General features: G+C 56.0%; 1 protein-coding gene and 1 long non-coding RNA gene across 7 annotated transcripts in view; both read right to left on the bottom strand.

Moving 5' to 3' along the window:
- The window catches only part of GSE1 (Gse1 coiled-coil protein), a 504,956-nt gene that overhangs the window by 126,222 nt on the left and 356,538 nt on the right, over positions 1-22,196 (bottom strand). The window lies entirely within an intron of this gene.
- Positions 1,488-21,836, bottom strand: LOC141584848 (uncharacterized). The gene is made up of 2 exons (XR_012518069.1): positions 10,575-21,836; positions 1,488-10,257 (listed from the first exon to the last, which is right to left on the bottom strand). It is a non-coding gene; the product is annotated as an uncharacterized LOC141584848 (long non-coding RNA).

Below are 22,196 nucleotides of genomic sequence, written 5' to 3'. Positions count from 1 at the left end.
TCACATAAATGTATTAAATTATCACACTAATTACATAAATGTATTAAACCATCACAGTACCCCCCCCCCTTTTTTTTTTTAAAAGCATACAAAAGAGAAGACACACGAGACATGGCCACATGAAAACAAGCAGAAACTGGAGTGATACGGCCACAGGCCAAGGGGCGCCTGGACCCCCGGGTGCTGGAGGAGGCAGGAAGGAGGCCCCGCTGACATGGGTTTCAGTTTCATTCCGTGAGAGAATACCTTTGTGTTGTCTTAGGCTGCCCCCCCGCTTTGCAGTGATTTGTTATAGCAGCCACAGGAAGCTCATACATCCTGTCACTTCGACCTCTGTCCTACAAGCCCTGGGAAGCCCTGGGTACTGTCCAAGTCTGGAACCCGCATGCTTTGGGCCACCTGGGTCAAGCTGTCCTTCAGGTGTGTCACAAGGGCTCAGATTGAGATAAAGTATCCCAAGGCCCTGGACAGGGGTGTGGTGAGGCTGCCCGCCCTCCACAAAACTCATGTCAACACTCCACTGGGACCTGCCTGCTCTCATCTCACCCCCTCGTGAGGCTGGCAAATCCATGCATTTGCCAGCCAGGATTTGGGTGGAAGCCTGGCCCCACGAGATCATCGGATGTGGCCATCTGCCCCGGGAAATGGCCCCCCAGCCTTCCTGAGGGTCGGCCTCTAACTGCTAGCCTTGCGCATGCCTGCAGGTCCTGCGGGGCCAGGGGGACTGCAACAACAAGAATCTCTGGTAGCCAGCTTCTTACTAAGCCATGCCCTTTCATCCCAGCCTCTAGGGCAATTGTGTGCAGCCAGATGACCAAGTTCTGGCCAAGAGAATGTGGTGGACGGCGTAACTGGCCACGTCCAGGCCTGGCCCGGAAGAGTTGCCTGTGGGAGCCTCTGTTTTCCCTTCCTGGGTCTCTGTAATGGATGCCGACTCCCAGGATGACCCTGAGTACAGATACTGAAGCTGGCAACACCTCCATCAACTCCCCAAATGATGGTCAGGGCAGAGGCCCCTGTCCTGGCTCCCCACCAATCCTACATTATGTGGGCGTGTCTTTAGGAAATAAATATCTACTGTACAAGTTCTGTTAGAAGACAGGGGTTGTGTGAGATTAACTAACAGTGTAGGCGGGATGGCTCACGCCTGTAATCCCAGCACTTTGAGAGGTTGAGGCAGGCGGATCACTTAGGCCATGAGTTCAAGACCAGCCTGGCAAACATGGCGAAACCCCATCTCTACTAAGAAACACAAAACTTAGCCGGGTATGGTGGTGCACATCTGTAATCCCAGCTACTCAGGAGGCTAAGGCAGGAGAATCGCTTGAACTTGGGAGGCAGAGGTTGCCATGAGCTGAGACTGGGCCACTGCCCTTCAGCCTGGGCAACAGAGTAAGAGTCTATCTCAAGAAAAATAAAAATAACAACACATACCTGTAGGCTTCCTTTCCAGATGTCTGTGTTATGCCAGGTACCGTGTTACTTGCTTTAAGTACATTATCTTGTTACATCTTCACAACAAAAGTAAGTCTATTATCTCCTTTTTTTTTTTTTTTTTTTTTTTTGAGATGGAGTTTCACTTTGTCGCCCAAGCTGGAGTGCAATGGCATGATCTCTGCTCACTGCAACCTCTGCCTCCCTGGTTCAAGTGATTCTCCTGCCTCAGCCCCATGAGTAGCTAGGATTACAGGCATGTGCCATCATGTCTGGCTAATTTTGTATTTTTTAGTAGAGATGGGGTTTCTCCATGTTGGCCAGGCTGGTCTCGAACTCCAGACCTCAGGTGATCCGCCCGCCTCAGCCTCCCAAACTGCTGGGATTACAGGCGTGAGCCACTGTGCCCAGCAACTATTATCTCCATTTTTTAGATGAGGAAATTAAAAAGGCCTAGAGAAGTAAAGTGACTTGCCCAAAGTCACACAACCAGCGAGGGAGAGTGCTCACACTGGAACTCAGACAAGCTGGAAGGCAGCCCCTGCTTTCCAAATCTCCATGCGGCCTCCCTCATCTCTTCTGTGGCAGGAGATGGCAAAGACGCTTTACCCAGAAACCCTTCTTAATTAAAAGCAAAACAAACAAAAAACAGGAAGGGCAAGAACACTTCGTCTGCAGTCTACATGCAAAGCTGTGCGTCTGACCTCCAGTTCAGGCCTGCCCCTGGAGCAGCCTGCCAGCAAGCTCAGGATCTGGGAACTCTTTAAAATCATGGTTTACAAGACAGAGGCAGCAACATGACAAAAGGCCTTCCTTCCTATGGCTACGGAGATGCCAGAGAAACCAGACCGTGGCCGCGCTGGGGACTGCCCAGGCCACATAGCTCATCCCCGTGAAGGGACCCTCTGGCTGTCCTTGAACGCCTCCTGGGACGCAGACGGGCCACTCTGGAGGGAGTCCATTCATACTCTCAGACAGCTCTGCTTGTCAACACTCGGCATTGTGCAGAGCCAGCGGAGGCCTGGCCAGAACCGCTGGAAAGCACCGCGGAGCTCTCCCGAGGGGAGGAGAAATAAGGGAGTAAATGCAGCTCCACAGTCCCTGGACCAGCGACCCACACCATTTGTGGACACCGTGGCAGCCGGGCACGGGTGGCCTCGCACATCCTGCTCCCGACACGCTCCGGCTCTGCTGCCTGGGGCAAACCGGCAAGGCTTTCTTCTCCCCACGGGGGCCGGCCCTCCAAAACAGGCTCTGTGAGCAGCCCTGCCCGCTCTCCGCAGCTGGGGTCTGCGGGGCAAGAAGCCACTGCCAGGCTTTAATTCCCCATTGGTGGATGACACACAGATCCTGCTGTCTCCCCCGGGCCTGACTGGTTCAGGCCGTGTAGCCCTCTGGCCAAAAAGATGTGGTTTCTCCCAGCGGCTTCATCTCTGCCTTTCCCCTCATGCTGGGTGCCAGCTTTTTAGTGCGACAGACTGGAGTGGGGTGCCCGGGGGCCCTCTGTGCCCTTCTCTGCCTTTACCTTGCAAAGAAATCCGGAGTCACCCCTGGCCACTTCCTTTCCTATCAGTCTTCCTCGCCTGCTGTTTCTGGACTGTCCCCGTGGCTTGAACTGTCCTGTCCTTTACCTGCCCTCCGGTGGGTCATGGTGGAACTGATAGGGGAATTCCTTTTTGTTTGTTTTTTTTGATACGAATTTCACTCTTGTTACCCAGGCTGGAGTGCAATGGCGCAATCTCAGCTCACCGCAACCTCCGCCTCCTGGGTTCAGGCAATTCTCAGCCTCCTGAGTAGCTGGGATCACAGGCACGTGCCACCATGCCCAGCTAATTTATCGTATTTTTAGTAGAGACGGGGTTTCACCATGTTGACCAGGATGGTCTCGATCTGTTGACTTCGTGATCCACCCGCCTCGGCCTCCCAAAGTGCTGGGGTTACAGGGGAATTCTTGATGTGTCACCAGCATGGGGTATTCAGTAGGATGGCTCTCTTGTCCTGGCACTTACAAAGTATGGGCATGGCTCAATGTTTCTCAGCCTCAGCACAACTGACATTGGGGGCTGGAAGACTCCTCACTGCGGGGGCTGTCCTGTGGATCGCAGGATGGTTAGCAAATAAAACAGCACGGTCGTCATGACCACCACCGCCACAGCCCGGCGCGGCGTCTGACGCCTGTAATCCCAACACTGGGGGAAGCCGGGGTGGGTGGATCACTTGAGCCCAGGAGTTCGAGACCAGCCTGAGCAACATGGCGAAAACCCATCTCTACAAAAAAAATACAATTTGCTGGGTGTGGTGGCGCATGCCTGTAGTCCCAACTGTTTGGGAGGCTGAGGCAGGAGGATCGCTTGAGCTTGGGTGGCAGAGGTTGCAGTGAGCTAAGCTCGCTGCCCTCCAGCCTGGAGGACAGAGCAAGACACTGTCTCAAATAAAAAAAAAAAAAGTTTCCAAATATGGCCAACTGTGCCCTGAGGAGCAAAACCTGCCTCAGCAGAGAACCACCCAGATTGCCTGAAAAGCCAACACGTGGGTGACACCCGCGTTAGCCCTCCTTCTCCCACTGGCCTTGAGCAGACAGCTGCCCTCTCCTGACCCCAGCTTTACCACATACACACATATGTAGAAGGCCCATGTGGGGGGCTCCAGCCTTCCAGCTGTCTGATTCTCCACTGCTTCTTAGAACCAATGGTTCCAAGACGGGGTAGCCTTGCAACTCAGGACAACAGGATCAGAAGGGACGGGACCCAGGGCCTGCCCCCCAACAGGGCTCATGCAAAAACACAGGGAATGGGGTGAGGACTATATGGGTGGGCAGCCCTGGTGCCTCTGGCATCTCAGTTTTCTCACTTTTCTCTGCAATCCTCTTTCCCCAACCTAAACAAAGCCTGCTCTGAAAAGCAGCATCTACTATTAATCATTCACACTCTGGCGTGAGTTAGCCTTACCTCTATTGTCTCTATAGAATCCAGGCTGTATCCCCGGCTGGGGCCACCTCCTAGCCCCTGGAAGAGGTATGGGATGTATTTGGAAAAGGCAGGGCAAAGGGGACATTCTTATGTGCATTTAAGCTAAAAAGTGGCTTCCAGCTCATACGGTCACGTGAGGAGGGTCACTACTGAGTGCCCTGTATTACAGCAGCAGGGAGGGAGGGACCCAGCCTGGTGCTGGACTTGGGGGAGGTCGTGCGACTCAGAGGTAGCATGGCGAAGAGGCAGGTCCAGCAGGGCCACCCACAAACCAGGTGCTGTGCGCCCAGGCCCCCAGGCTTCCAGACCATCAGTCTCTACGGCGAACACAGCTTGTGCCAGGCTGAACACAGCACCCAGGCCAGGGTGCTCTTAGCAGCCACAGTCTCAGCCCCGTGTGCCCCAGACAGCCCTTCCGGCTGTTTGTGGGGGTGGAGTCTCCCAGAAGCATGTCCGCTTCGGCTTTGCGTTGGGAGGTGGGCTGGCTGCGCCTGGGCAGAGGGAGACACACCTGTTCGTGTCGGCATGGCGGGGGACTTACGGTATGGGAGATGATGCTGGGTCCCAGCATGGCTCTGCCCCTGTGGCAGCTGCAGCGTGGCTCTGGCCTTCTCTGGCCTTCAGTCTCCTCCTCTGTAGGACACTTGGACGAAATGATCCCCCAGGCCCTCCAGCTCGGTGAGCCCATGATTAATAAAACTCAGACACACCATCTGCTCACTCTGACATTTAAGAAACAGAACGGGTTTCCAAAGAGAAAGCTGCCCTGAGCAGCCTGCTCCCCGCCTTCGCCTGCTGATCCAAATGTGGGTTCACACCCTCCCCGCATCCCAGCCCTGACTCTACAAATTCCAACATGCACACGCACAATCACACGCAGAGTGGGCTCCCTCTCCTCTACCCAGAAGGTCAAAAACGGATGGGGTGGGGGTGGGGCGGGGCAGCCGAAGGCAGAGGCCTGCCCTAATAAAACCCTGACACGACTGAGTCTTCTGGGCCACCCACCCTTTACACTGGCCTTCTCCACCCCAGGGCAAGGATGCATTTCCGCAACCATGTGCCTCCACACTTCACAGCTCCCTGTGCCGAGATAGCTCTCCCGCGTGCTCAGCCGGACCCAGTGCCGGGGAAGGAGACTGCGTTCCCCTTCTGCAGACGGAGACGGTCGGCCCAAGGTCACACCAGGGACAAGCAGCGAGGTAGGGACGCGGCCCCTGGCAGAGTACACGCGTGTAGAACGATCTGTGGCACGCAGGGTCCACTCCCCGTGTAATGCTCATCGCTACCCCGCCCTCTGCCCTCCACACAGCCCTTCACTGTGCACTGTGGCCCCGCCTCTTACACAAGAACACAGAAACGGGGCCTCGGGCCCGCTCTCATCTCAGGCACAGAGGCGAACCCTCTGTGCTGTACCCATGCCCTGCCTTGGCCAGGGAGTGGCTGGCAACTGTGAGTTCTGAAGGCCGGGTTGAGAGGAGGGCAGTCGGGGACAGTGTGGACCCCCAGGTGAGACTCTCCCATCAGCCGCACTCAGGAAGGGATTTTACCTGGCCCAGGAGCTGAGCCGGGTCGGTAGGGACATGGTCAGGACAGCGAGGCCTGTGCCAGCCAGGTGGGACAGGCCTACTGTATGGCTTCTTCCAGGTACCCAGGCACGGCCTCCGGCAGGGCACAATGGAGAAAGTCCCTCGGGAAGGCCTAGCCTAGGCCCTGGCAGTCCTGGATGACTGAGTCTCGGTCACCCCCAACTCAGCTGTCCTGTTGCAGTCCTCCTGGCCCCCGCAGATGGTCAGCTCTCGCTGTCCCAGCCTTGGCCTATCGGCCTCCCCTGCTGACTTCTAGATTCTGCCTCTGTGCTGGTCTCTTCCCGGACATAGCACGCAGCTGCCTACTCCCACCCTGACGGCGCTGGACACAATGTCTGCTGCTCCCCGCCATTCTCCCTGCAGCCACTGCCCCAGACTCTCCTCTCAGGCGCTGTCTCCACCCCTACCCCAGTCCCTCCACACCACCCTGCTTAGAGAAGTGGCCTGAATGTTTTTCATAATGGCCAGTAAAACCAACCCAAAAAGCTAGGTAAGAATGTGCCTCCAGCTTCTTTTTTTTTGGAACAGGGTCACTCTATTGCTCAGGCCAGAGTGCAGTGGTGCAATCACAGCTCACCATAGCCTCAAACTCCTGGGCTCAAGGGATCCTCCTGCCTCAGCCTCCCTAGTATCAGGGACAACAGGCCCATGTCACCTCACCTGGCTAATTTTTTGTAGAGACAGGGTCTCACCACATTGCTGGTCACAAACTCCTGGGCTTCTGTGATCCTAACTCAGCCTCCTGAAGCACTGGGATGACAGTTGTGAGCCACCACACCTGGGTACCTCCAGCTTCTCAAAAGCACTAAAGAGCAGGCCTGGCTCAGTGGCTCACACCTGTAATCCCAGAACTTTGGGAGGCCGAGGCGGGTGGATCACCTGAGGTCAGGAGGTCGAGACCAGCCTGGCCAACATGGTGAAACCCCATCGTTACTAAAAATACAAAAAATAGCTGGGTGTGGTGGCATGTGCCTGTAATCCCAGCTTCTCGGGAGGCTGAGGCCAGAGAATCGTTTAAACCCAGGAGGCAGAACTTGCAGTGAGCTGAGATCATGCCATTGCACTCCAACCTCGGCCATAGGGCAAGACTGTCTCAGAAAAAAAAAAAAAAAAAAAAAAAAAGGCAGCACCACCAAAGGACTGTGCAGACTGAAAGCAATCCCCATACCAAAAGGAATGGGAACAGGGCACCCTCAAGCTGACCTAGTGCAGAGGCCACATTTGCCCAAAGGACATCGACAATGCTAGGAAATTTGCATTTCTGTTTTTATGGCCTTCACAGTCAAGGTGGAACAGAAAGCCAAGCCTCAGGCACTTTGCACAAGTTGGGGACCTGATAGGAGACCCTCTCCACCGTCAGCTGGGACTTCAAAGAACTACCCATTCTGCATGAGTGATGGGCAATCGACTAGCCCATGTGTAGAAGTACAGGCAGGGTGGCATCTCTAGTGCTGCCCAATGAACATCAAGTCCTGAACTGGATGAAGGGGTCCAAAGCTGTGTCTCTAGGCACCTGCCAGACACGCAAGTCTTCCGGAAGAAAAGCACCTTCACTCAAGGCTTCAAAGTATGTCTACAAAAATCTTTCAAATACAATGAGCTGTATACAATCAAAAAGAACTAGGCACACGAGAAACCACACTTCCCAGTTGAGAATCAGCAGCCACAACAGCTGACAGAAGCAGACCCGTGGTGACTTCGGAAAATGGAATTACGGGCACCTGCACAACAAAACCCACTGACTTTGATATAAAATAAAAGACAAGCCTGCAGCTGTCTGCAGAGAACAGGAAATCCTAACAAGAGGAGCAGCACAGTCTCACCTCTCACTGGAGCGCAGGCCCCATGAGGGCCAGGCTCTCCCTTGTTCTCTGCCAGGACTCCTGGAGCAATGCCCTGCCCACATGGGAGCTCAGTAGCAAACTAACTAAATGAACACACTGGACTAAGACCTTCAGGGAGGGCACAGGGCAGCCATCTGCCTTTTTCAGGCAAGGCTGGTGAATCATTCTAGTCAGTGAGCAGATAGGTGAGAGGAGGTGATTAACCCCAGATTTCCTTTCAACGTGACATTTCTCTGTGTGAAGGCAGGCGCTAATGAAAAAACAAACCCAGCCACAGAACAGCCTCCACAGTGGAGAAAAACAACCCAGAGGTGTAATGACTATTGCAAAAAGCTGAATCCTTTAGGCCAAAACAAGCACCCCCCCACTGTTATAATTTCGAGTTATCCATTCTTTATTACAACTCATAGCCTTGGCTTGAAAAGCTTCTACCAGGGATTCTTTCTGTGGGGGCAATTTTGGTGCCTGCAATTAGCTGAACAGGCAGCTTTTGTCCCTGCTAAAGCACTCAATTGCAGGTGTAATTAGGTTCCCTCACCCCTGAAATCCGCAGAGAGCCGCCCGCCTTGACTAACTGCACCCACAATTAAGTGCTTACGGGCATGTGGCTGGAGCCGGGAAACATGTGCACGCAGCTAATAGCAGGGGCACCAAGCAGGTTTGCAAAAATAGACACTGCGGTGGAGAGATCCAGCCTTTTTGGCTTTGTTGTTGAAACGACTCTGTCCAGCTGGGAATAACGAGGAAAGACAAACACACCGATTAGGCTGGGACCATACATAAATAAACGACACAGCTCCATCATTAAGGTACTTACAGGAGTGGGCGAAGCTGTGCAGAGGCAGGGAAGGTGAGCCATGCCCCACGGGGCTGGCACTGCGTGGGGGCACCAGCACCTAGGGTGGACGCCATGGTGGCTGTAATGGTGGAGCTGATGGCAGACCCGCTCTTGGAGAATGCAGCTGTGGGCCACTCCAGCCAAGGGATACCGAGGCAGGTGGGAGAGATTTGGGGGCTGGAGAGGGACTGCTGGGATATGGGGAGGAGCGCCAGAGGCCCACCAGGGCACGAGGGAGGTAGAGGCAGGAAAGGCAATGAAGGCGGCTTAAATCCAGTGTTCGGGGAATGGCAGTGGGACACTGAGCCTGCTGCGCGTCCGTTTCCAAGAGCTGCTGGGACCCGTGGGTGATCTCCTCCCGGCCAGCAGCGGCACCTGCCCTCTCCTTCTCCACTTCCTCCCCTCAGGGGCCTCTGAAGGTGGCAAGTCCCCAGTCAAACCACCAGCAGCTTCCAAGGCCGGGTCCCCCAGGACACCTTTAATGGAGACCCAGGCCCTTGTCAAGCTCCCTGGCTACAAGCACAGTCAGAAAAAGCAAAGGCCGCACGCAGTGGGCGGCGAGGACGGTACGTGGCGGGAGGCGACAGGCCGCTGGGGACGGAGGGCAGTTTCTGTATTTTGCCTCTCAGCCCCCCACACTTGCCAATTCCCTGCCTCCCTCCCTATTGCCTGTCAACAAGAAAACCGAGCAGATGATAGTCGCTGCGCTCAGGCCAGGGACAAAAGCTTCCCTCTCCCCACAAGTCGCAGCCGCTGAAAGCAATTTGCCTTTTGCAGGGCTCAGCAGTCCTGGCTGAAAGCAAAGGGCAGAGGTAATATTTAGATAATTAAAAACCCACGGCTGGCGGGCCAGCCGGGCTGCCACAGGTGGCTCTAGGGTGGCCCGGCAATGGCTCAGAAAAGCCAGCGTGCGTTTCTTCTCCCCGCCCCTTCTGGCCTGGGTCTCTCGATGCAGCTACGGCTGTGAGAGATGAGAGGCCAGCAATCCCGCCGTGACCAGTGGGGAATGCAGCCCAGGGAGGGGTCCGGGTCCAGGGCCCTTGCTCCGGGGCCGGCCTCAGCTGCCTCTCTGTGCACTGCTGCTCCAGCCACGCTCGCCTCCCTGCCTCAGGCCTCTGTGCTGGCCATGCCCTCTGCCTGGCTATCCATGGCTCCTGGCTCTATCCCAGTCTGTGTGCAAACACCACCTCCGCAGAGAAGCCCTCCTGACTTCCCCAGCCTCCTTTACCCGCACTCTCCTGTGGGGCTCTGGGTACCACGTGGTCTCTGAGTTCACACCTCGCTTTTCTGTCATTCATCCTTCTCTCCAGGGCGTCTTTGGCCTTCACCCCAGGGTCAGCTGTGCAGTGTGCACACAGTGACTGAACGAGTGAGCGGCTAGGTACGCAGCCACCCAGGCACCTCGGAAGGGAGCTGGGCATGCGTCCAGACGGGGACTGTGACCTCTGAACCCTCTGCAAGCTTCCTTCCACGAAGGGGGTCCCTGCTCCATGCCAGGTCCAGCTTGGAGGGTGAACCCTGGCTGAGCTCCACCCCAGCTCTCAGGAGCCCGGCCAGGCAGCCCTCAAACCTTCACTTAGCTTTGCCTTTGCATTTTTTTTTTTTTTTTTTTTTTTGAGACGGAGTTTCACTCTTGTTACCCAGGCTGGAGTGCAATGGCGCGATCTCGGCTCACCGCAACCTCCGCCTCCTGGGTTCAGGCAATTCTCTTGCCTCAGCCTCCTGAGTAGCTGGGATTACAGGCACGCACCACCATGCCAAGCTAATGTTTTGTATTTTTAGTAGAGACGGGGTTTCACCATGTTGACCAGGTTGGTCTCGATCTCTCGACCTTGTGATCCACCCGCCTCAGCCTCCCAAAGTGCTGGGATTACAGGAGTGAGCCACCGCGCCCGGCTTTTGCCTTTGCATTTTTAAAGCTGGACTCAGGATCAGGGGTCGCAGAGGTCCCAGGAGCAGGTAGGGGTCCTCTGTCCTGCCTCTCTCCACTCCCCTGCTCTGAGCAGATGCCCGTGAAAATCAAAATCAGGATCGGCTCCTTTCACACAGCCCAGCCTCAATGATCTGTTGTCATGAGGACAGCCAGAGCATGGCCACCACCATCCACAGCTAACCTGCAGCCCCTAATTCGAGGCCCTGTGTCACCTGCCTTCTGACCAAACACTGCCCAGAGCCACTAATGAGCCACCACATGGGCAGCTGGAATTTCTCTCCTGCCTCACTGCTGTGTCTGGGTTTCACTGGAGCCTTCCTGGGCTACGTGTTGGGGAGGGCAGGCCCACTCATCGGGGTGGGGCCTGCTGGCTGGAAGGCTCGATGACCTCGTCAGGCCTCGTCCTCTTTCTCCAAACTCAGAGTCACCATTCCTCGCCGACTCATCCCAGGTCCTGAGTTTCTAGAGACTTCCCCTGTGATCAGTGATCTATGCTGACAGCTGCCCCATCCCTTTGCCTGTAGAAGTGGCAAAATCAGCCACACCTGACCCTTCTTAGGAGGCCTGGGGTGCCTCTTCCCTCCCTCCCACCCCTCAGAGACAGGAACAGTGAGATGGCCGTTCCAGGCCAGCCAGACTTCTGGGGTGGGCAGGGGCCGGGAGCCAGAGGGCCTGGGTTCAAAGCCACCACCACGCAGGGCCTGTGGCCTCGCGGTATCTCAGATCCTTGACGCACCGAGTATGGGTTAAGGAGCTGCCTCCCGACAGCATGAAACATAGCAGAGCCCCAGCCACTCCATCATCTGTGCTAGGCGAGGCCCTGGCCACGGCCCACACAGGCAAGGGCTGCAGAGGCGCCTGGCGAGCGGCGATCGCCTTGGAGACCCTCCTCTTCCTCTCTGGGAACTGAAGGCTCTTGGCCGACGGTCCTGGCCTCCTGCAGCTTCTGGATGAGGCCGTACTTCTCACCCCCATGAGCCAACTCCACTACTGGTGACTGAGAGAAGGTTCAGCCTCTCCATTCTTAAAATATTTTATTATTTATTTATTCACTTCTTTTTGAGTTGGAGTCTCACTGTCACCCGGGCTGGGGTGCAGTGGCGCACTCACCTCTCCGCAACCTCCGTCTCCCGGGTTCAAGCGATTCTCCCGCCTCAGCCTCCTGAGTAGCTGGTTCTACAGGTGCCTGCCACCGCACCCGACTAACATTTGCATTTTTAGTAGAGGTGGGATTTCGCCATGTTGGCCAGGCTGGGATCAAACTCCTGACCTCATGTGATCCGCCTGCCTCAGCCTCCCACAGTGCTGGGATTACAGGCAGCCTCTCCTTTTTCAGAGGCGCCCAGTCTACACCTCCTAAGCACCAGCCACTTCCCTAAAGGAAGCAAGCCGGGGGGCCACGGAGAGAACTCAGAACTTCCTGGCCTTTAGCCACAGAAGCCTTGTTGGTGACCTGGCCAAACCCCATGAATCTCTAGAGGTGGCTGGGCCTCCCTCCTGGGGACCGTTCCCCCAAGACGTTCTCTCCAAGTTCTTCTGAATCTTTCTAGTGGCCTTCTGGGTCTGCTTTGCCACCGTCCCGTCTTCCAGCCCCCGTCCTGATGACTCGGCCCTTACTCTGTCTTCCATCTTTGAATCTCAAAGCCTAGGCCTAGGGCCTCCGTATGGCTGGTGCTCAATAAATGATTGCCAGGTATACAGCAGGTATCCAATGCATGCCTGTCAGAGACCACATGCGGCAGAGGCAGGGCAGGGCAGGACAGGCCTTTGAGGCCAGAGGGAATTAAGAAAGGTGACCCACTGGCCCTGTGGCAGCAGCTTTATTTCTGCAGGCAAAGTAGGGTTGAGGGTGGAAAAATGGCTCCCGTGGGGCCAGGCCAGGGGCTGATTCTGTGCTGGTCTCTCAGGCCCTGGGGCTGGTATCATGACACACACAGCTCCAGGTCAGAGACAGGACCTACCGGTGGCCCCACCCACTTCTCCTTTCACCCAGTATCACCCCAACCCCCAGGAGCCTTCCTCTTATCAGCCAACTGTCACACCCAGAGGCCCACGGTGGCTTTGCTTTCTAATCCCTCTCTCCCAGGCCCAGATAAGGAGGCCAACCTTTACCCTCCGCTGCCTGGAAAAGCTCCCAGGTCACGCAGGTCTAGGGCGTCCATAAAATCCCACTGACTCCAGAGGTGACCCCGGTGGTGTGGAGAAGGAAGGCTAAGGCCGGGGTTTCCATCTGGGAGAATCTCATACCCCGAGACCTGGCTGTGGCCCCAGACAAGAGGAGGCAAAGGTGAGCGCCTCATTCCCCGAGGGCCCCGTGAGGACGCCTTGTGCTATGACCGTGGCTGTGAACTTGCTGCTTTACCATCTGGGCACCATGAGGCAGGAGCCAGAGTCAGCTGGGGGCACACGGGCCAGGCCCTGCTCCACCTCACTGGGCCTGGAGCCCTCTGGGGCAGGGGCTGGGTCTCATATCTGTCTGTATCCTGGCCCTGAGAACGCCTGGCCCCTGCTCAGACTGTCTCTGCAGGTATGAGACAGTCCCACACAACCAGCTCTAAGAAATAGGTGTGCAAGGAGCTGCTGCCATGCTGTGCACACAGGCTCCGAGACCACGGGCTCCTCACTCCTCATTCACACGGCCCCAACCAGAAGCGGTCCAAGCCAAAGAATGGACCCAACCACTAATGCCCCACCATGGAACACGGCGCAGCGAAAGAACAGGCCATCAACACTCGCAGCCACACTGACAGATGTCACAGGCAGAGGAGCGGCGCCGTGTGACTGCATTTCCGTGGGGGTCCACAGCAGGCAGCACTACCCCAGTCGTCGCCCAAAAGAAGCGACAGTAGGGTCCCCACAGACACCGCACACCCGAGCTCATGGCAGCATGGCCCGCAGGGGCCAAGAGGCAGGTGCAACCGGAGAGTCTGCGGACGAATGACGGATCCACAGAACGTGGCATGCACACACAGTGGAAGACGACCCTGCCTTAAAAAGGAAGAAAATGTGGACCCATGCCACAGCCTGAGTCCTGCACTGGGTAAAACGAGCCAGTCACAAAAAGAGACGTAACATGATGTGTACTTTACCACGATCTTCAACAAAAAAGAAATTGGCCAGGCATGGCGGCTCACTCCTGTAATCCCAGCACTCTGGGAGGCCGAGGGTGGGCAGATGACTTGAGATCACGAGTTCAAGACCGGTCTGACCAACATGATGAAACCTCATCTCTACCAGAAATACAAAAATTAGCCGGGCGTGGTAGGGCATGTCTGTAATCACAGCTACTTGGGAGGCTGAGGCAGGAGAACTGCTTGAACCTGGGAGGTGGAGGTTGCAGTGAGCCATCGTGTTACCGCACTCCAGCCTGGGAGACAGTGAGACTCCATCTCAAAAAAACAAAAACAGAAACAAAAACATAGCCTAGAGGGATAGAAAGCAGATGGCGGTTGCCAAGGCTTGGCTATGGCAGAGAGATGAGATCAAGAAGGAATACCTAGGAAGGAAGGTTCTGGAGTAACAGAGTTGTTCTTGACTTTAGCAGAGTGGGGGTTACACAGACATATGTGTGTGTCAAACACCAGTGAGCAGTACCCTCACAATGGGTGCTTTTTTTTTTTTTTTTTTTTTTTAGACGGAGTTTTGCTCTTGTTACCCAGGCTGGAGTGCAATGGCGCGATCTCGGCTCACCACAACCTCCACCTCCTGGGTTCAGGCAATTCTCCTGCCTCAGCCTCCTAAGTAGCTGGGATTACAGGCACGCGCCACCACACCCAGCTAGTTTTTTGTATTTTTAGTAGAGACGGGGTTTCACCATGTTGACCAGGATGGTCTCGATCCCTCGACCTCGTGATCCACCCGTCTCGGCCTCCCAAAGTGCTGGGATTACAGGCTTGAGCCACCGCGCCTGGCCACAATGGGTGCATTTTATTGAATGCAAACAATCCCTCAGTAATGCTGAGTTTATTTATTTTTAAGACGATGTCTCCCTCTGTTGCCCAGGCTGAAGTGCAGGGACTAGATCATGGCTCACTGAAGCCTCCGCCTCCCGGGCTCAAGTGATCCTCCCACCTCAGCCTCCCAAGCAGCTGGCACCACATTTGCATGCCACCATGTCTGGCTAATTTTTAATTTTTTTTGTAGCGATGGGGTCCCACTCCCACTATGTTGCCCAGGCTGTTCTCAAACTCCTGGGCTCAAGTGATCCTCCTGCTGCAGCCTCCCAAAGTGCTGGGATTACAGGCACGAGTCACCACGCCCGGCCAATAACATTGACATTAAAAGCTAAAAACATACTTTGAACACCCATCTGCCAACATATGCATATTTATTTAGGAGTTATTTTTAAGTACTATATGTTAAAGAGCTCTCCATTATAACATATGCAAACAGAAATTTCTTTTCTTTTCTTTTCTTTTTTTTTTTTAAGAAGGAGTCTCGCTCTCGCTCTGTTGCCTACACTGGAATTCAGTGGCGTGATCTTGGCTCACTGAAACCTCCATCTCTGAGTTCAAGCGATTCTCCTGCCTCAGCCTCCTGAGTAGTTGGGATTAGAGGCGCATACATCCACACCTGGCTAATTTTTGTATTTTTAATTTTTTTTTTTTAGTAGAGATGGGGTGTCGCCATGTTAGTCAGGCTCTGGTCTTGAACTCCTGACCTCAGGTGATCCACCCACCTCAGCCTCCCAAAGTGCTGGGATTATAGGCGACAGCCAGTGTACCCGGCCAAACAGAGAAATTTCTAAAAAACAAGATGAACTGAATTCTAGCATTTTCTTCCAGAGCCTGCTGGGTTGCTATCCTCACTTTGGAGACCAGATCAACACTCTTCACAGGCAGTGGCTGACGCCTCCGGCAGGATACGACATGGGGAGCGGGCTGGTTTGAACTGGTCTGGGAGTACATGGGTCATGTTCTGGGGAAAATCTCAAGCCCCTAAAGTCTGCCAATGACAACCACCAAACCTGGGGCCACAGGCACAGGATTTTCGGGGAGACCCGTTTCTTGTAGCTTCCAGGACCCTCTGCCTACACCCTCACATATTAGAACAGGTGTGACCCCAAAATACACATGTAGCAGGTGGGCCAGAATTCTCCAAAGCAGCCGAAGTCGCCGCCTGGAGCCACAGGCCCATCCTGCCTTCCACCCGACGCTGGACCCCGGGAGCTCTGCTCAGAATCCAGGCAAGGGTGGGGGCGACCACTGAAGACACACAGACGTGGCATGTAGGGCCGTAATCAGGAAGGAGGCGTCCAGAGCAGAAACACCCAGGCTCACTTTCCAGCTCTAGGCCAGACGTGCTGGTTCACACCTGTAATCCCAGCACCCTGGGAGGCCAAGGCAGGAGGACTGCTTAAGCCCACGAGTTTGAGGCCAGCCTGGACTACAAAGGGAGACTTGGTCTCTGCAAAAAATAAAACATTTAGCCTGGCGTGGTGGTGTACACTTATGGTTCCGGCTACTTGACAGGTTGAGGCAGGAAGATGGCTTAAACCCGGAAGGTCGAGGCTGCAGTGAGCCAGGAATGCGCCACAGCCTGCAGCCTGAGCAACAGAACAAGACTTCGAAACACAAAACCATCCCAGCTCCACCACATCTTAGCTGTGTGGCCTTGGGCGTACTCCTACGTGCCTCAGTTTCCCCATGCTTGGGGTCATCAAAGTTGTGAAGACTAAGAAGCTAATATACAGAGCTAGTCTACACACTGTATTAAAACGGAGTGACTGTGTCCGTTTGTGAAGGCTAACACAGCCAACACACACAGCCCTCAGAGCGAGCCCAGCACTGCAGGCTGGCCACCGGTACTGTCTCCCTAGGCATCGGGGTCCTGCCGACTCCACCCACCCCCCACCACTCGCCACTCGGGCCCTTTCTCCGTCGTTTTCGGCTCCCTGGGGAATCTGTGTTCTCTCCGAGGGCACCAGGGGAAGGGGAGGAGCGTCTCAATCAGCCAAAAGTGTCTCTCGCCTCTGCAGCCCAAGTCGAAGTTGGGTTTGTGTTTATCTTTCAGTTGTCCTTTTCCTGACCTGCGCCCAGCACCTAGCCCCTCCCTGCGCCCATTGTCTCAGGAGCCAGGGCCATCCGGTCCATCCTGGGGGAGAACAAGGGAGCCCCCCGCCCCCATTTCCTCGGACTTCAAGTCCCTTGGCCGAATAAACACAACTGCACACAAAAGACATCCCGGCAGGGCCGTACAGCAGCGTGAGGCCGGGGCAGGGCGGAAGGGGGCAGGCGGAAGCTGCTGTTCCAGAACGTTCTGTGTAAGGTGCCAGCGGAGCCATCCTTGGGTTCCAGGGATTCTTTCAGCAGAGGCTGGGGAATGCCTGTGTGGTTCCTCCCTCTCTCCTATCCACACCACACTGACACGCCCTATGAGCATCTACAGATGAGTCTGTGCTGGCCCCCTCACCTGGGCAAGGGCCCATGTCGGAGGTCAGCGGCCCTGGACAACTCGCTCCTCCTCCCAGGCTGTCTGCAGCCTCCATTTGACCTCCCTGCCCCAGCTGTGTTTAGGGCCTCACAGGACACAGGACAGAGGGCACTGGCAGCCCGACACCCAGCCCTCTCAGAGCTGGGCCAGGCCCCCTTCCCACTTTCTCCTGCTGGCTCCAGAGATCATTTCCCAAACAAAGCTCCTGCACTGAGATCCGTCGGTGGAGGCCTGAATTCAGGCAGCAAACCAAGCCAGAGGCAAAGGTGTGTGCGTGGCATCGCTTGGCAACCTGGCTGCTCCCAGCACGCGGCGGGGCCTGGTGAGGTTCAGCCCAAGGTGGCAACCCGACAGCGCAGGTCACATAAATGGAAGCCGGGGCAAGTCGCCATCCAGGGAGCACCCGAGGGGCTATGCCTCTCCCCTGGGACAGAAGCTGCAGGAGGAGAATGCTCCTCACTTGGGCCTCATGGCTTCCCCTGGTCTCGGTCACGTTCGGGTTTTCTGTCCTCCAAGGAGACCGGACTGTCTTGGAAGGAACCGCCTGGCAGGCTGTAATCCTTTCCTGTGTATTCCATCCATTAACTAGAACTTGGGTCCCCCTGGCTGGCTGCTCCGTGCGGCTTCAGGTAACAATTTTCCATTTGTGTTTCAAATTTTAATGAACGCACCTGTCCCCTGGGCCCTCAATGCAGCCTGTAATCCTCACGGAGTGGGTCGCAGGCGTGTCACCCAAGGCTGGGCTCCAGCGGGATTTCTACAAGGGCTTGATTTCTCCAGGGAATCGCTCCAACGAAAAATGGTCCATGCCACAGCCTCCTCCGCCTCCACCACCCTCCCCGCTGGCTCAGTGTCGAGCTGGCAGCAAATCATAAGATTATTATTTCTTTCCGACATCCCCAAAGTATCCTATATCCCAAGATAGAGAGCAAAGTTCAGCTCTGATAAGATTGCATCACTGGGGGGGAGATACATTCTTGCCCTTGCTCCCTCTGCCTCTGGCTAACATAATTCCTTTCTGATCTTACCCAGGGCATCCAGTCAGGCTGGGAGGCAAACAGGATAATCCATTTGAGAGAGATTGATCAATATCGTTAGGAGCCTTTTAAATGGTTCCACAGGCTTCAGGGAGCCAGGGCAGACAGCTGAGCTGGGAATCGGGGGCTGGAGGAGGCAGGAGGGCAGGCGCTACCCTCGGGGATATCCGGACAGTCCTTCCATTTCCTACCAGGCTTCAAGAGCTGGTTCCCATCAGGGCAGGAAGGCCGGGTCCATGCAGGCAGGTTGTGCACTGCACAAGGGGCTGGGCAAAGGGGAACAGCAGGCTGAAGTCTAGCTGACCTTTCACTGTCTTGCCAGCGCCCCTCCACAAAGAGGAGGAATCGCTTTTCTAATCTGCAGCAAGGCGCCCTAGACGCCACGGCTGGTCCTGCTGGCAAGGGACAGAGGAGGTCCCTGGCTCCCAGCTGCCTAGCATTCTTGGTCCTGTTTCCTAGTAATCTCAGGACAGTCTTCCAGGCAAATCCCCTCTAGCTAGAGCAGGTGTCCCCAAACTGCGGCCCCCTGAGGCCATTTATCTGGCCCCCCGCCGCACTTCAGGAAGGGGCACCTCTTTCTTTGGTGGTCAGTGAGAGGAGCACAGTATGTGGCGGCCCTCCAACAGTCTGAGGGACAGTGAACTGGCCCCCTGTGTAAAAAGTTTGGGGATGCCTGAGCTAGACGGTCGAATCAGTGAGGTTCTGGAAGCCTCCCTGTTCTGTCTCCACCTATCTTCCCTCCCCCCGCCCCCCATGCTCAAACAGGCCTCCATGTTCCAGCCAGGGACACTTCCAGCCAGGGCTTAGAAACTCAGGTGCTGGGAGGACCAGTTGGGCAGGAAAAGGGGCCTGGGGGCAGGGGTGGGGGGTGGCTAGAGCAAACAGGAGGGCGCCTGCCCTGTCAGCGCTGCAGGGGCTGCTCAGCTCCCCCCAACAGGTGCCGAGGGGTGCACAGGTCCAGGGTACCCGGAGCTTCAAAGAGATGCGGGAACTCTGGAGTTTAAATGTGGGGAAGAAATTTCTTTGTTTTTAATTTTAAATATTGGCAATACATCTTAAAAAATAAAGTCCCATGTAGGAGCCAAGGAAGCGTGGCTGCAGGCTGAATACGGAGCCATCGGGGCCTTCCACCAGCTGCGATCTGGGGACTCTGCCCCTGTGTCCCCAACCATGGCTGATGTGCCACGGAGTCACTCATGTGTCCTTCCAGGCCATACACCAATGGCACCGCTTCTCTGCTGAAAACCTCCTGACAGCTTGACACCCCCAGCCAGTCCCAAATGCGATTAACCACCTGCACACATCTGGAATTGGACCAAGTCTCACCTGGCCCCGACCACCTGGGACCACTGCAGCAATGCCTCGCTGGCCTCCTGCTGCCACCCATGCCCCCTACAGTCCATTCTCAGCACAGCAGTAGAGGGGGCCAGTCCACCAAGACATGGGTGCCTCTGCCCAGAACCTCCATGGCTCCCATGTCATGCTGAGTAAAGGCCCAGTTCTTACAATGGCCTCTGGGGTCCGGAGCTAACTTCCTCCCACTGGCTGGTGTCCTGGCTCTCACTCCCACCCCCGGCCCACTGCAGTGGCTCTTCCCTTTGTCTAATCTTCTCCACAAGGCATCCATAGGACCAGAAAGGGCTTTATCAATAATCAGGCTGGAGCAAGAGGCATAAATGTGCACTTCCACAGACGAGGGGACATCCCGCCACCCTTTGTCTCTTCTGTGCTCTGCCAAAGGGTATCAGAAGGCCCTTCCTGACCACCCCACTTGAAAAAAGAAAACAAAACAAAAACAGCCATCCACAGCTGGGTGCAGGAGCTCAGCCTGTAATCCCAGCACTTTGGGAGGCTGAGGCCGGAGGATCGCTTACAGCCAGGATTTTGAGACCAGCTCTGGCAACATAATGAGACCTCATCTCTACTAAAAATTTAAAAAAAAAAAAAAATTAGCCGAGGGTGGTAGTGCACACCCCTATAGTCCCAGCTACCGGGGAGCCTGAGGTGGGAGGATCGCGTGAGCCCAGGGGGTTGAGGCTTCAGTGAGCTGGGATCATGCCACTGAACTCCAGCCTGGGTGACCGAGGAAGACCCCAACCCAAAAAAACAAACACAAAACCCCAGTCATCCCTGCCCCGTCCCCCAGTCCTTCTTACTGAATTCCATTCTCCCCACACCGCTTCTCACCGTCAAACCTAACACAGTTTATTTACCTGTTAGTTCGAGGCTCTCACTACACTGCAGGCTTCATAGGGGCGGGAGTCTTTGTCCAGCTCACGGCCACGCACCCAGGTTAAAACAGTGCTGGTTAGAACAGTGCCGATGGCTGAAGGGTTCCCCGCCAGGCCCGTGCGAGTGGCTTCCACTAATGCTGAGCCCCCCACGGCCCTGCCCGCCTCTGCAGCTGCCCCCGTCTCCCCCTGTCGTGAACCGCTGGAGTGTGAGAACACAGGTACGCGCTTGCTCGTCCCTCCCTTCTCCTTCCCGCCTGCCAGGCAAACTCCCATCCATCCTTCAAAACCCAGTGAGGAAATCCCCTACTTTAGGAAACATAGGGATCCCTGACTCTGTTCCCACTTCCACCAGTTAATCCCTCCTCCGAGGGTCACTCCGGGATGTGTCTGTGCTGCCATCACACGCTCCACACCCATCGCTGTGGGCAGGTCCATGCGCTCTCTTCCAGAGCACAGGCTGCGCCGTCAGCCCCCTGTCCCCAGCCCACTACCGACCCCACCGCCCCGCCAGGGCAGGCTGCTGGTCACGGCACTGCACTGACTGCTGCAAGCCCTCCCCGGGGCGGCGTGGCTTGGGGTGCATGGGAAGGAACTGCCTCCTAGCGCAGAGTGACTGCCTTTTTGGCAATGGCTGTGCAGCCGGGAAGAGGGTCAAGAGCCTGGCTCTGGTGCCAGCGGTGGGCACGCTGCCCTCGTCCTCAACCCCCGCCTCCCCCACAACGCTGGTCCATCCCAGCCCAGCTTGTTCCCCGGGAGGGGTTCTTCTGAGGGTGAGTCTCTTTAGCATTGCCTATTCGGCTTCCTGCCCTCCCAGCAGGGCCAGCGGCCTTCCCATCAATCATCCGCCTCACACGGTGCCCTGTAATACACGCGTGTGCACAGGTGGCCGAGGCCGGACCCGCGGGGAGACAGGCCCGGGCAGCAGCTCCTCCCAAGAGGGAGGCGTGAGGAGCCGGCTGCAGCTCCCTGGGCTTGGAGTCAGGCCGCTGCTCAGGAAGACAGAGGAGGTGAGGTGGGTCAGGGCCCCATCCGCATCATCCTGACCAGACAGGCGAGGGCAGGGAGAGGGCCACCCCTCCCCAAATCCCTGCACCAGGGACAATATTTTTACAACACGGTTTTGGCACTTCTACTGCGAGCTTAATTTAACATCCATATTGCTGCTACTTAATTAAATAGATGAACTCATTTTACATTTACAAGCCTTAATTCATCCTGAACAAAACTGGCCGTGTTTAGTTCTTTATACACTAGCAGCTCCCTGGAACAAATGGTGACCTTTTCCAGTTAACAGTGGGGACAGGTTAAAAGCTAATTATCGGCTCTGGTCGCCCGTGAGAGAGCGAGCAGACGTCTTTATCCATCATCAGAAGTGAGAGGAGAGGTGGCTGGGTTGAATTCTTTCTCATGCAGCCACAGGCAGCCGGGCTGGCAGGCGGTGTAGACCTGGGCCCAGAGCCCTGGTGGTGGGCAGGTGGCCCCGCCCCCTCATCAATGCTTTGCACCCACATCCCACCCTGCCTATGACAACTGTCTTCTCTGTATTGCTCGACCCACCCCCCGTCCCTCGCGCCTGCCCGGCTGACCCCAGCCTCACTCCCAGGCAGCCCCTGCCCTTGGACCCACCTTTCCCCACAGCCTGACCCTTCCCGACCCCTCCATCCTGGATGCCAACAGTCCTGGCTGCTGGCACGTGGGGGACTGGCCGTTCTCCTCACCCTGCGCCAACAGTGGCACACTCCATACTTCTTTTTTTTCTTTCCGAGACAAAGTTTCACCCTACCGCCCAGGCTGGACAGCAGTGGCGCGACCTTGGCTCACTGCAACCTCTCCCTCCCGGGTACCAGCGATTCTCCTGCCTCAGACTCCCCAGTAGCTGGGACTACAGG

Source organism: Saimiri boliviensis, chromosome 1, assembly GCF_048565385.1.
Source record: "Saimiri boliviensis isolate mSaiBol1 chromosome 1, mSaiBol1.pri, whole genome shotgun sequence".
NCBI lineage: Eukaryota > Metazoa > Chordata > Mammalia > Primates > Cebidae > Saimiri > Saimiri boliviensis.
The sequence above is the reverse complement of the archived record's forward strand: the minus strand, read 5'-3'. Positions and strand labels throughout refer to the sequence as shown.